A 10976-nucleotide genomic window follows, 5' to 3' on the forward strand; every position below is an offset into this window, starting at 1 on the left:
ACTAGGGCGGCGAGACCACGCCCCTTACACGCAGCAGGCCAATCCAGATCTGGGAGTGTGGCCCGGCGCGGCCAATGGGCTCCGGGCGCACGTTCGCAACGTTCTCTCCTGCCCGGTGACAGAGGCCTGGCCCCGCCCCCGTGGATCCCCAGAACCTTCCCGGCCAAACCCCGATCCGCGGCCACGCCTCCTTTCTGGAAGGCGTCCGCCGCGGCTGCAGCTGCCAAGGTCCCCGAGGGCGCTCGCGGCAGGGGAGGATCAAGGAAAGACTTGTTTATTATAGGGTCGCGTTGCTGGGGGAGGGGGAAATTTGTGATTGTGCTGGGGAAAGAGGCTGAGGAGTTCGAGGGGATGACGGGCAGGGTAAACGGTTACCCCCCGGTGTGTGGGAGGCTCCGAGCTGGAGACTCGTCTAGATGCACGGATGCTTGCCCATGGAACGGCAGCGCGGGGAGCAGACGTTAACCCGGCCAGCCCTCGCGCATGTACCCCACACTGTCCTTGCCAAGGGTCGGGATATGGAGGTGGGGTCCAAAGACAGGGCAGCCTCGGGCATCGTGCTCTCCCTGCCCCGAGCATCACTTGCCTTCCTGCCTGTTACTCTATAGCCCAAGGAATGTTTAATCGGGGGTCCGTACCCCCACATATGGGCCTGGTTACCAAAGCTTGCCCGCCCCCAGTCCCCAACTGCTCCCAAGGAGAGGGCTTGGGGGAGCAGGTTAGAGATTGTCGAGTGGGCCCGGATCCGTAGCGCCTAGTCTTGGGGCTGAGAACGGGGATCCACCTCAGACCCACACACTGACCTACGGGGTGGCCCTAGCGACAGAAGGTGTCGCAAAGGCCGTCCCTCCCTTGCCCGCTGCGGCCCCGAGTCCCGGGCATCCGCCGGGTCCTAGCGCCCTACGGTCTTCCGCGCTTTGTGTAAAAGACCCGCAGAGTTGCATCAGGACCGAGGACCTCGCTCTCCGGAAAAGCCCGGGCGTGCAATGGCCATCCCCAGTTTCATCATTCTTGCGGAGCCACAGGAAATCTAGTCAGACTGTGATGCTCCGGGGCTGGTAGTGGTTATCAAGGGTGGGAGGAGGGGTAGACGGTCTCGACCTTTTTCTTCAGAGGTTTATCAATCTGGGCCACGGGACCCTGATGGAAGAGGGAACCAAACTTACATCAGACGCTCCCGCCCTGGGGCCTAACCAGATCTGATAGGCAGGCCTGGCCTCCGGGAAGGCTTGCGAGTGACCGATTACACTTGCTGGAGAGATCAGGCTACTGCCACTGCCATTCCCCGCAGCCCCCGTTAAATAAAAAGTGTGACCCACGGGTCATCCAGTCAAACCAAGACTTAGAACCGGAAAGGACCGGAATCCAAATCCTGCACCACACGCCACTTTCAGATGGGAGAACCACCTCTGGGGACAAATGTGTTAATAAAAATAGTAGGAGACTCAGATTAAGAGACATTATACACAGCTGTGGAATAGAATAGGGGGCTTTCAGGACCTGAAGGCTAGCCCTCTCTTCCAATTCTCCAAGCTCCACTCGTGGGCAGGGACCCCTAAAGACCCGCAAGGCCGGAATAGGCCACATCCTCTTGAACTCACCCTTTACTGCAGGGGGAAAGGAAGATTTGGGGTGACCTGTGTGAGGGTGTCTGCCTGTGACCCAGGAAAGAAGATTGTGAAATTAACCCAACTGAGGTTCCCTCACTCCTCCTACCAGACTAAGGGGACTGGGGGTACTTGAGCCAAGACTTAGGGTCTTTTCCTTTCTCTTTCCTTTTTCCTTTCTCTTTCCTTTTTCCTTTCTCTTTCCTCTCTTTGCCTTCTTTTTCTTTCTTCCTTTCTTTCTCTCTTTCTTTCTGTCTCCGTCTGTCTCTCTTTCCCTCTCTCTCTTTCTCTCTTTTGGGCAGAAAAAGTATTTCAGAAAAATATAGAACATTGAACTAAGAGAACTAGACAGTTTTAAAAAAATTTTTTAAAGTGAATATTGACAAGCAAAAGAATCCAGAGCCAGTTGGAAAAGGTTATAGTTTATTGGGTCTCATCCATTCATTCAACAAACACTGTCACTTACTATGTGCACTGGGCTAAGCACCTTCCTTCCCTGTCTAATTTTGTTCACAAGACAGCTTCTCCAAAATGAAAAGGGCTGTGTTAAGGGACCCTTGGTAATTTTGTTTCTTTTTTCCAAAAGAAAAAAAAAAGTAATGTCTCATTGTGTGCTTGTGTGTGTTTTTTTAAACGGTTTTTAAAAAGTGATGATAAGATGACATCAATCCTAGCTCTGGAGTCTAGCCTTGGTATTTCCCAGAGTAGGAGGGAGACTCCAGGGTATATGACCTGCTGCCAGGGGTGGGCCTGGTAGAGGCCTGAAGGAGGCAGTGGTGGAGATCCGGGGCCTGTGTGGCTGCCCCCTGGTCACCCCGCTCCAGTGGAGCTAGGGTGGGGGCCCTCGGGGATAAAACAAAGGCCAGTTTCCTCCTCTCAGGTGGAGGGTAGAGACCCTTCCACCAGACTGGGACCCCTGACAAGGGTTGGAAAGACTTTTTTACCACCTAACTCATCCCTGTCTGCACTGATGTGGCCTTGACTACGCTCAATCCATGGCTGGAGGGGTGGGGGCTAGATAAGCAACGTGCCCCCACCCTTGGGAAGCTCCATCTCCTGGCTTCTGAGCCAGGACTACCTGAGAACCTAGAAACCCCACATTGCTGTCTTCTCTTCCCCCTACTACTCCCTTCAGCCCCAGGCTGGCTGCTGGGGCTTGCCTGGACATGTTCCCACCAGCAGCCCAAGAGGCCTAGCTCTGGCATCCCTTCCCCCAGGAAGCCTCCTCAGGGTCTGTCCCCCACCCCCATCCTTCCTTAGATCCCCTTCTCAGGACACCTTACACAAGATGCAGATCCCTTATTAGTCATTGTTTCCACCAAAGTCTCAACTGGACTATGAGCTGCTTGAAGCTGGGGTTTCCCGGTGAATGTTCTTTGACTGGATAAATGAATGAGTGGGTAAATGGAAGGCTGGACGAAGGAAGATAGTGGTTTCTTTGAGAATTGAACAGCCGTGCATTTGAATTCTCAGGATCTGAGGGGTGGGCCTTCAGAGGACCTTGATGCTCCCTTTCTATTCCTTTTCTGCCCACTGCTGCCAAGAGTCTTGGACATAACTGACCATTTCCCTGCCTCCTCAGCTGGCGTCTGGGCGCAGGGCTTCTCAGGCAACCCGACTCTTCCCTTCGCAAACTCCAGGGAGCCAGGGAGAGAAGTGACATTGTGCAGAGGGTCAACTCGTTGTAGAGAATCTTTTTAAACAGGCAGCACTTTCCCTTCAAGTGCCACAAAACATCTTTTTTTTTTTTGATTTGAGGTGAAATAATAAAGTTAACCATTTTAAAGGAACAGTTCAGTGGCATTTAATACATTCATAATGTTGTGCAATCACCACCTCTCTCTAGTTCCAAAATGTTTTCATCACCCCAAAAGCGTACCCAGTACCCACCAAGGAGTAACTCCACTTGAAGCCATTATGTTCATTGCCTTGTTGGTGGGAAGTAAGGCCACCCCGGTAAACAAACTCCAGAAGCTGTCCTTCCCAGTAGATTCTGGGCATTTGCATTTGTCTTCTAGGGAGGAGGTCCAGGGAACGTGGATGGCACAGATCACAGTGTGCAGCATGGAATCTGCATCACGTCCAACCTTGGTGGAGAGACAGCTGAACTCCCCGCACGGTGGGGGCTGGTGTCACGCATGGGGTGAGTCAGGCCTCAGAGTTGGTGACCAAGCCGCATGTTCCAGTCTTTGTGGCCAGAGCCCTGACCGTGCAGACACCCCGCACCCTCCCTGGCCCAGCTCTGTTCCCGTGGGACCCACGCAGCCTGCAATTTACAGTCAATGAGTGCTCCCTCCCTGTTCGAGCGGTTTCTGTCCTGCACACCCATTCCCAGGGCCTCGGTCTGGCATGTCGCCCCAGCCCGGTTTACGCAGTTAGACTAGATCTTGGGGTGGGACTGTGATGGTGGGAACCCCAGAATTCATAATGGGAACCCTTGAAGGCCTGCTGGCTTGCCTGCACGGCTCTGCCCGGGGGCGTGGAAACATCTTGTTGTGGGTAGTGGAGAAGGGAGGAGGGAGGAGGAGCCCTTGGGACAGGGTAGTGGCAGGAGGGAGGAATGGTGGTGGCAGGAGGTGGGAACTGTCAAGCCAGCAGAAGTGTTCCCAGGACTTCTGTGGGTTTTTTTTTTACTTGAAAAATAACCAACAGCTTGGTCAGAATAGCATGCTTATAAGTGCACCTGGCTTACTGGGAGGCTTGTGAAAAGCTGTTGACAGTCCTGGGCTTCACGTAGGATTTTGATTGTCCTCCTGGAGCCTGAGTTAAAAACTCAGTGGGGAGTCTTTTTGCAAATGAGCTGCTTTTGGAAGTGGGACTACTAACAATGCGTTGTATTCTACAGCCTTTCAAAGAGATTTTAAAATCTGCTATCCACATACAGCCTGAGGTGTGAACACAGTGCCATTCTACAGAGGAAGGAGCCGAAGCAGTGAGAGTCCATCAATCCTTCCATCACCAAACGACTCCCAAGCCCGATCATTAAAACCATTGGGGGGGGGGGTTTCTAAAAAAAAAAGAGAGATTTCATACCCCCCTCTCTTCCCCGATTCTTATTGGACAGGTCCGGGGTGAAGCCTGGGAGTCAGTACAAAAGCACTGTGGGCAATTCTGAGGCTCATCTTTAGCTTGGGTGTCTGCTGACCTCTTGGAAAGAAAGCTAGGGCTGGGAATAAATAATTTTTGGCTTCCAGGCCTGTGGAGGTGGGTTAGGGACCAGCGAGATAGGCTGCAGCTGTGAAGACAAGTTCCCCATGTGACAATGGGAAGCTCACAGGTGGCCCATTTTGTTGGGATCCTAGGCTACATAAGAAATCATTTCCTCTTGGGGATACGGCAGGGGACAGTGGGAAGCCCACAAAGAGCTAGCTTGGTAAACCTTCCATGACAAGATACGGGGGTGGTTAGGGAGCTGGGAGGGTAGCCTGAGGATTCTGATGGACCTTCGTTTATTCCAGCAGTGATGAAAGGCCTGGCCTGCCTGCCAGACTTTAAGGTGCTCACCCAGGTTTGTTTTCTAAGAAGTCAGAGTGGGCTAGTGCATTGTCCTAGGCAGCCCAGCCAGGATTGTAACCTTGTCTTTCCAACTTCAGGGCATTCTTTTCTCACTAATTCACTGCCTCTCAGAAGGAAGCTCAGGGCCAGCCAGACATCTGACAGCTTCCCAGAATCCTTCTCACATCCTGGTTTCTGACCCCTTATGAAGAAAGGAAACTGTGAAGTGGGAGGAGGGATAGGCAACCCTCTCTCTGCAGTTAGAACCCAAAGGCCAGGCTAAATGGCCCCCTTGGTCTCTGCAACCCCAGGCTCTATGGGGTTAGAGAACTGGAGTTAGTAGACCTGAGTTCCAGGCTCTGTTTGGCCACTAAGAAGGAATCAGGTTCTGGGCTGTCACCTGAAACAGCCCATGTCTTTGATGTCTATCTAATATTTTTATTACAAATAATGCAGATTTTGCATTGTCTTATATTTTAGTCTGTGAACTGTGAATAGCAAACTTTTAAATCACATACTAGTTAAATTCCTTAATTAGCCACGCCCCCTGGAAAAAAACATTTTCTAAACAAAACAAAAAAACCCCAAACACTGTGCTTCTCCTGTGGCTTTATATACAGTTGGTGTTTTCATACCCCAGGTTTGAAAACCAGAACCAGAGGATCTCAAAGGCCCCTTCATCCTCCACAAGGCTTGTAGCGAAGGAAAAGGACATGACAAGTTCCACGGAGCTGCCTTTTCCAGAAAACCTAGGCCTGGTCTATAGGGGGATGAACTGACTAGAAGAGGCTTGCCAGAGAAAGAAATAAAACTTTCCAGCCATTTCCGTGTTTTTGCCTTTTGAGGATTTCCAGTTGGCATATGTCAAAGGGAGGGGTGGTCGTGGGGACGGCTTTGTTCAGCAGGTCCGGGCAAGGGTACTGGGAGCTGACATGGCCTGGCCAGCTCAGCCTGGGCTCACTGCCACCTAGTCACCCCCACCCCACCCCTCGCCCCAGAGAACAGAGACCCGAGGGCCCACCCAGCGGCTGGGTCTCCCAAGGGGCTGGGACAAGCAGGCCTATACTAGGGTGCTCAGGAGAGGTAACAGTCCCTTGCTGCCAGGATTTCTCTGTCAGTGGAATGAACCTTAAAATCTTTGAACGTTGGGGCAGGCAGGTGCTGGGAGGGTACCTCATCCAGTCCCCCCCCCCCCCAAATTTATGGACAAGGAAATTGAGTGTGTGGAGGGGGAGGGCAGGAGCCTCTCCAGATGCTGGCGCTCTCACCCCCATCTCACCCTCCCCGCCCCCACAGTTAGGCGACACTTTCTTTTTCCCAGCTTGGAACCACTTCCTCACTCCTTTGCCAAGCCTTTAACCTCACTCCGAGTGTTTTCATCTCCCCGGGCCTAAATAGCCAAAGGCTTTGGGAGACTCAGGTCTGTGCAAAGGCAGCCTCCCGGGGTCTGCCTCCCGGCCTTTCTGTGGAATTCCATAGGAGCTACCCGCTCTACCTAGCAACTCTGCCACCTCTTCGCAACGATCTTTGACCTTTCTGGAGCTCTTCATGATTTGAAAAACACTTCACTACCAATTAGGATGCTCACAACTCTGTAAAGATAATATTTGTGTAGAGTAGATAGGACAGGGCTCACCACCGGTCCCACTTTACAGGTCAGCAAGCTGGAGCCAGTGGCTCCAGATCCAGGCTTATTTCCTTGATTTCAGGTCACTCTAGATTGCAAGCCAGAGGGGACTGCAAGACTGGGAGGGGGGATGTGGGGTGTGCGGGGGTGGGGGGGGCGGGGGGCCGTGAAACAGGTAGAGTGAACACCTGGAGTGGCTATGGAGTTGTTAACATAAGCAACTTTCTCTCGGGGTCGGTCCTTGTTTTACGTGTTCAGGCTCTTCCTCTCCCTGCAAAGTTTAAACGGTGGGGAGGCAGGGCAGGCAGCGAGGGGGCCAACAGTGCTGATTCTGTGACAAGGCAGGTGGATGCCTAAGGTGTTTCCCAGCAGCTAGACACCCTCAGGTCCTGGAAGTGATGGTGATTCTGTCACCTCCCCACCTAGTGTCCTTCTCCTGAGAGTACTGCTCTCTCCTAGAAGCTCAATCTAGGAATGGTGTGCCGAAAGAAGGGCCCCTCCTCGCCCCAGGTGTCCACTTGAGACTCACAAGGGGGCACACTTTGGCATAGAACCGAGGAGCCATTGCTAAAATCTTTTTGTATTTAAAATACTAAGACAGAGAAACACACAAAAAGCTAAGTTCTGCTGTGGAAACCGGTGACCCAGGAGCTGAACTGACTTTCCTTGCGGTCTGCAGCGGCCTGCCTGAGGTCCGCCTCGATGGGGGAAGGGAAGACCCTCAGCTCCCTCTCCACTACCCCCACAACCGAGGTGCGCCCTCAGGGGAGCCTGGCCGCGGAGGTGACAGATGCGGAGCAGCTGACTGACGGGGGGGTGCTCTGTCCCCTCCAGCCCCCTGCGGGGGGGGGAGCGGAGACGTGACTTGGAGAACGTGCTTTGGGGGACGGAGGGAATCAAAGAAAAGTGGCAAGGAGAGAGGGGCGGGACTGGCCCCGGCCCCGCCCACTCCGGGTTGGAAGGCGGCCCCGCGGCCAAGATGCTGAGCTCAGCGCTTCCCGCGGCAGGCGGCTGGGTGGGGGCAGGGCGGGCCGCGGGGCCGGCGCCTTTTCTAGGAGGGCGGGAGGAGGGGGGCATCACAACCCCGAGGCTCTAACTTTCCTGGGATGGGGTCTTGCTAACAAAGGCGTCTCTGTTGGGATGGGGTAGGCCTCCTGCGTGCGCGCAGAACCTAATGGGGCGGGGGCGGGGAGGGGTTGTCTGTGAGTCACCACCCTATACCCTGATTTAGCTCCAGAACCCGCGTCTGAGAGGCCAAGCCTCCGTGCCCTCTGACCCCAGGATTTGTTTGGTGGAGGGGGCGGCGGGGAGCAGTGTCTGCCCCTGTAGGTAGGGCTGCAGTGCAAAAGTGTCCAGGCCACCTCCAGCTGGCGCGAGGGGAGCGGCTTTTATTCAAGGCGTCCTTGGAAAGAGCAGGAAAGATCAGCTTGGGAGGGAGAGGAAGAAAACCCTTTGTGCCCACCTGGCACAAATAGTTACCCAGGCAAGTGGGCGCTGTTTTTGAGGCTGACCTACATACCTATTTGCCTCTTTATCTTTTTATTATCACACACTTGGTGCAGCTGCTTCATTTGCTGAGGGCTGCACAATGAGGCGTTTGACAAGTGTCACTGGGTTTTGTTGAGGCCAGCCTACAGTCCCTCGGAACTCGGCTTTACTGCTTGCCAAGGTTGACCTGGTTGCCTCACTCTGGTTGGTGAAGGATTGCTTTATAGATGGGAAAAACTGAGCTGCAGAGATGAGTTGTGGGCAGAACTGGTTTGGGAATTATTGCTCTGGTTATGCAGGCAACTTTATTTTCTTAAGTAGAAACAAGAAGAGTCCGGAACTTCTTATTTGTTTTACCTTTGTTCACTCTCCCTCCTCAACCCTTTTATTGTCTCCTCACGGTTTTAGAGCAAGCCTGATTCCCTACCTTGATCTACCAAACCTCCAGGGCAGGCTCTTGCCTATCTCTAGATTCATTTCCTTCCCACCGCCCAGGAGGGGAGAATCACATATGGCTCTAATTATCTCGGAAATGCTCTTAAAATTTCCATAAAGTACAGTGTGCATGGCTTTGTGTATACAACTTTGCACAGTAATATGCATATAGATGTGCAAAATATATACAGCTGCATAGAATAGATCATAAAGAGGACATCAGCAAAGAGGAAATCAGCAAAGTACAAGCATATAATTTTACAGTATTTTTAATCATGCTAAAGAGAAACAGACCCATAGACCCGGAAGTGAGACTGGCAGAGGTAACAGCAGATTTCTGTCTTCTCACACCTGGCATGAGATCCTTGGGTCCAAGCAGGAATGGGGAATGCCTGTAATTTTAAACTGCTCTTTTTTGCATGGAATTTCTTTTTCAACACCCATATAATTGACCTCACCCAGGTTCCTCTGCCCAGTGGGATACCTCTCTTCTCAGGTCATGAGTAATGTCCCTTCCAACCAGCCCTGCTCCCACCTCTCCTCTGATGACTCTTCCTGGATGCTCTTTCCACCTTCTAGCTCCGACTTCACTGACTTTCCAAGCTTATCTCAGGCACCGGGTCCTCCAGGAAGCCCCTTGATCAGACTTGGAAAACTCCATGTTCCCCTGCTCGGGAGTACATGGCAGGGAGTCCACACCAGGTTTCCTTGCCTCTGAAGCCCATGTCAGTCCACACAGCTGTGTGTGAATTGCCCTTTTCTTGCTCAACATCCTGTATTGAAATGATCCTATCCTGGGTCTTATCCCACCTTTCATGAAGGTGGGATGAAATCCCACATTTCATCTTTAGACACTCAACACTTCTCCTTTAATACACGTACACACATACACACTCACACACATCCCAGTTTTAGATACATATAATATATGCTCAACAAGTATTTGGTCCAGGTTTGAATGGAACTAGAGCCCACATGTGACTGGAGGTCAAGAGGAAATCAGCTGGTGAGCTCCCCTGGCCTGGCCCCTCCCAGGCACTGGGAGACTCTGCTTTGATAGCATTTGTTGTTGTCACAGAAAGTTATAAGTGGCAGTGGGGGCTCCCTTCTGGTACAGACTTAGGAGACTAAAGGGCAAGTGTCCAGAGTTGCCCAGATTGGGAACCAGATCCCACGATGTGCTGGCATGCACTGGTTCTCTCCATTGTCCCTTCTTCAGAGAGGCCTTTCCTTATCATACCCCTCCGCCCTTTCTTCTCCCCTCATTCCATTTGTAGTTATAAATTTATTTACTTGTGTGGATATCTAGTACCTCTCTTTTCCACTAAACGGCAAGCTCCAGGAGGCCAGGGACTATATCTCTTTACCCTGGAGCCCCAATACCCAGCACAAGACTCAGCCTTCATAATTCCCGATATGTATGTATGAAAAGAAAGAATGAGTATGTGTGTGGCCTGAGAACCTCTGTCCTAGTGACTCAAACCCTGCAGAAAGGTTGGCCTGGAGTGTTCCGTGCCAGGAGCGTCAAGGCAAACAGTCCAGACCCCGCCTTGAGGTCTAGGAGGGGAGATAAGATGCCGAGCAAACAACCCTAACCCGGGGAAAATGATGAAGCTGGGAATGACAGTCTGCTTGGGTTGGAAGTGTTCCTCTGGCAGGGTGTGGAGGGTGAATTGGAGGTTTGAGACCGGAGGCGGAATCAACTGGCTGGTGTTTGCAGAAACTGAAAACCACCAAAGTACGGTGGGTAGGAGAATGGTTAAATCAATGTATAGTACATCCAAATAATGGAATATTATGCAGGGGTTAAAAAAGAGTGAGATAGATTTTTGAAAGATGTCCAAGATATTTAATTAGGTGAAAAGAACAAATTGCAGAACCATTTATACACTGTAATCGCATTCTGAAGGAAAAAAAAGAGGTGACTCCTCCGTAGACATGCACACTGTAAACATGCAGAGTACATATCTAGAAGACTACGGAGAAAACTGTTCTCAGAAGTTATTTCTGAGAGATAGAGGGAAGGCTATTATTTTTTTCACTTTATATTTTCGGCACTGTTGGATTTTTACCCTGAGCATATATCACTTTCATAAAAATTGTTTTAGTTTTTGCTTTTTGTTCTGCAGGAATTGGGGTGGAGCTGTCGTGGTGGAGATCCAATGAGAAGTACTTCAGGGCAAGGGGGTATTGATGGGAACTGACCACTGCCTGGAAGTGGGGAATAAAGAGAAAGGGTAGAGAAAGTTCTGTGGTTCTGAATGGGGGCTGCTGTGGCACCAACAGGAGGAAGAACCTGCACAGTGCAGCCCAGGGAAGGCTCA

General features: G+C 51.8%; 1 long non-coding RNA gene across 4 annotated transcripts; it reads left to right on the forward strand.

The window, feature by feature from the left end:
• Positions 1-174: 174 nt before the first annotated feature.
• LOC143653052 (uncharacterized) lies at positions 175-5931 on the forward strand. 4 transcript variants are annotated; one of them, XR_013161057.1, is made up of 5 exons: positions 175-1058; positions 3626-3750; positions 4453-4539; positions 5066-5115; positions 5743-5931. It is a non-coding gene; the product is annotated as an uncharacterized LOC143653052 (long non-coding RNA). The 4 variants fall into 4 exon arrangements; XR_013161055.1 differs by having other exon boundaries at positions 5069-5115; XR_013161056.1 differs by having other exon boundaries at positions 175-1033; positions 5069-5115.
• Positions 5932-10976: the final 5045 nt, after the last annotated feature.

Source organism: Tamandua tetradactyla, chromosome 13, assembly GCF_023851605.1.
Source record: "Tamandua tetradactyla isolate mTamTet1 chromosome 13, mTamTet1.pri, whole genome shotgun sequence".
Classification (NCBI taxonomy): domain Eukaryota; kingdom Metazoa; phylum Chordata; class Mammalia; order Pilosa; family Myrmecophagidae; genus Tamandua; species Tamandua tetradactyla.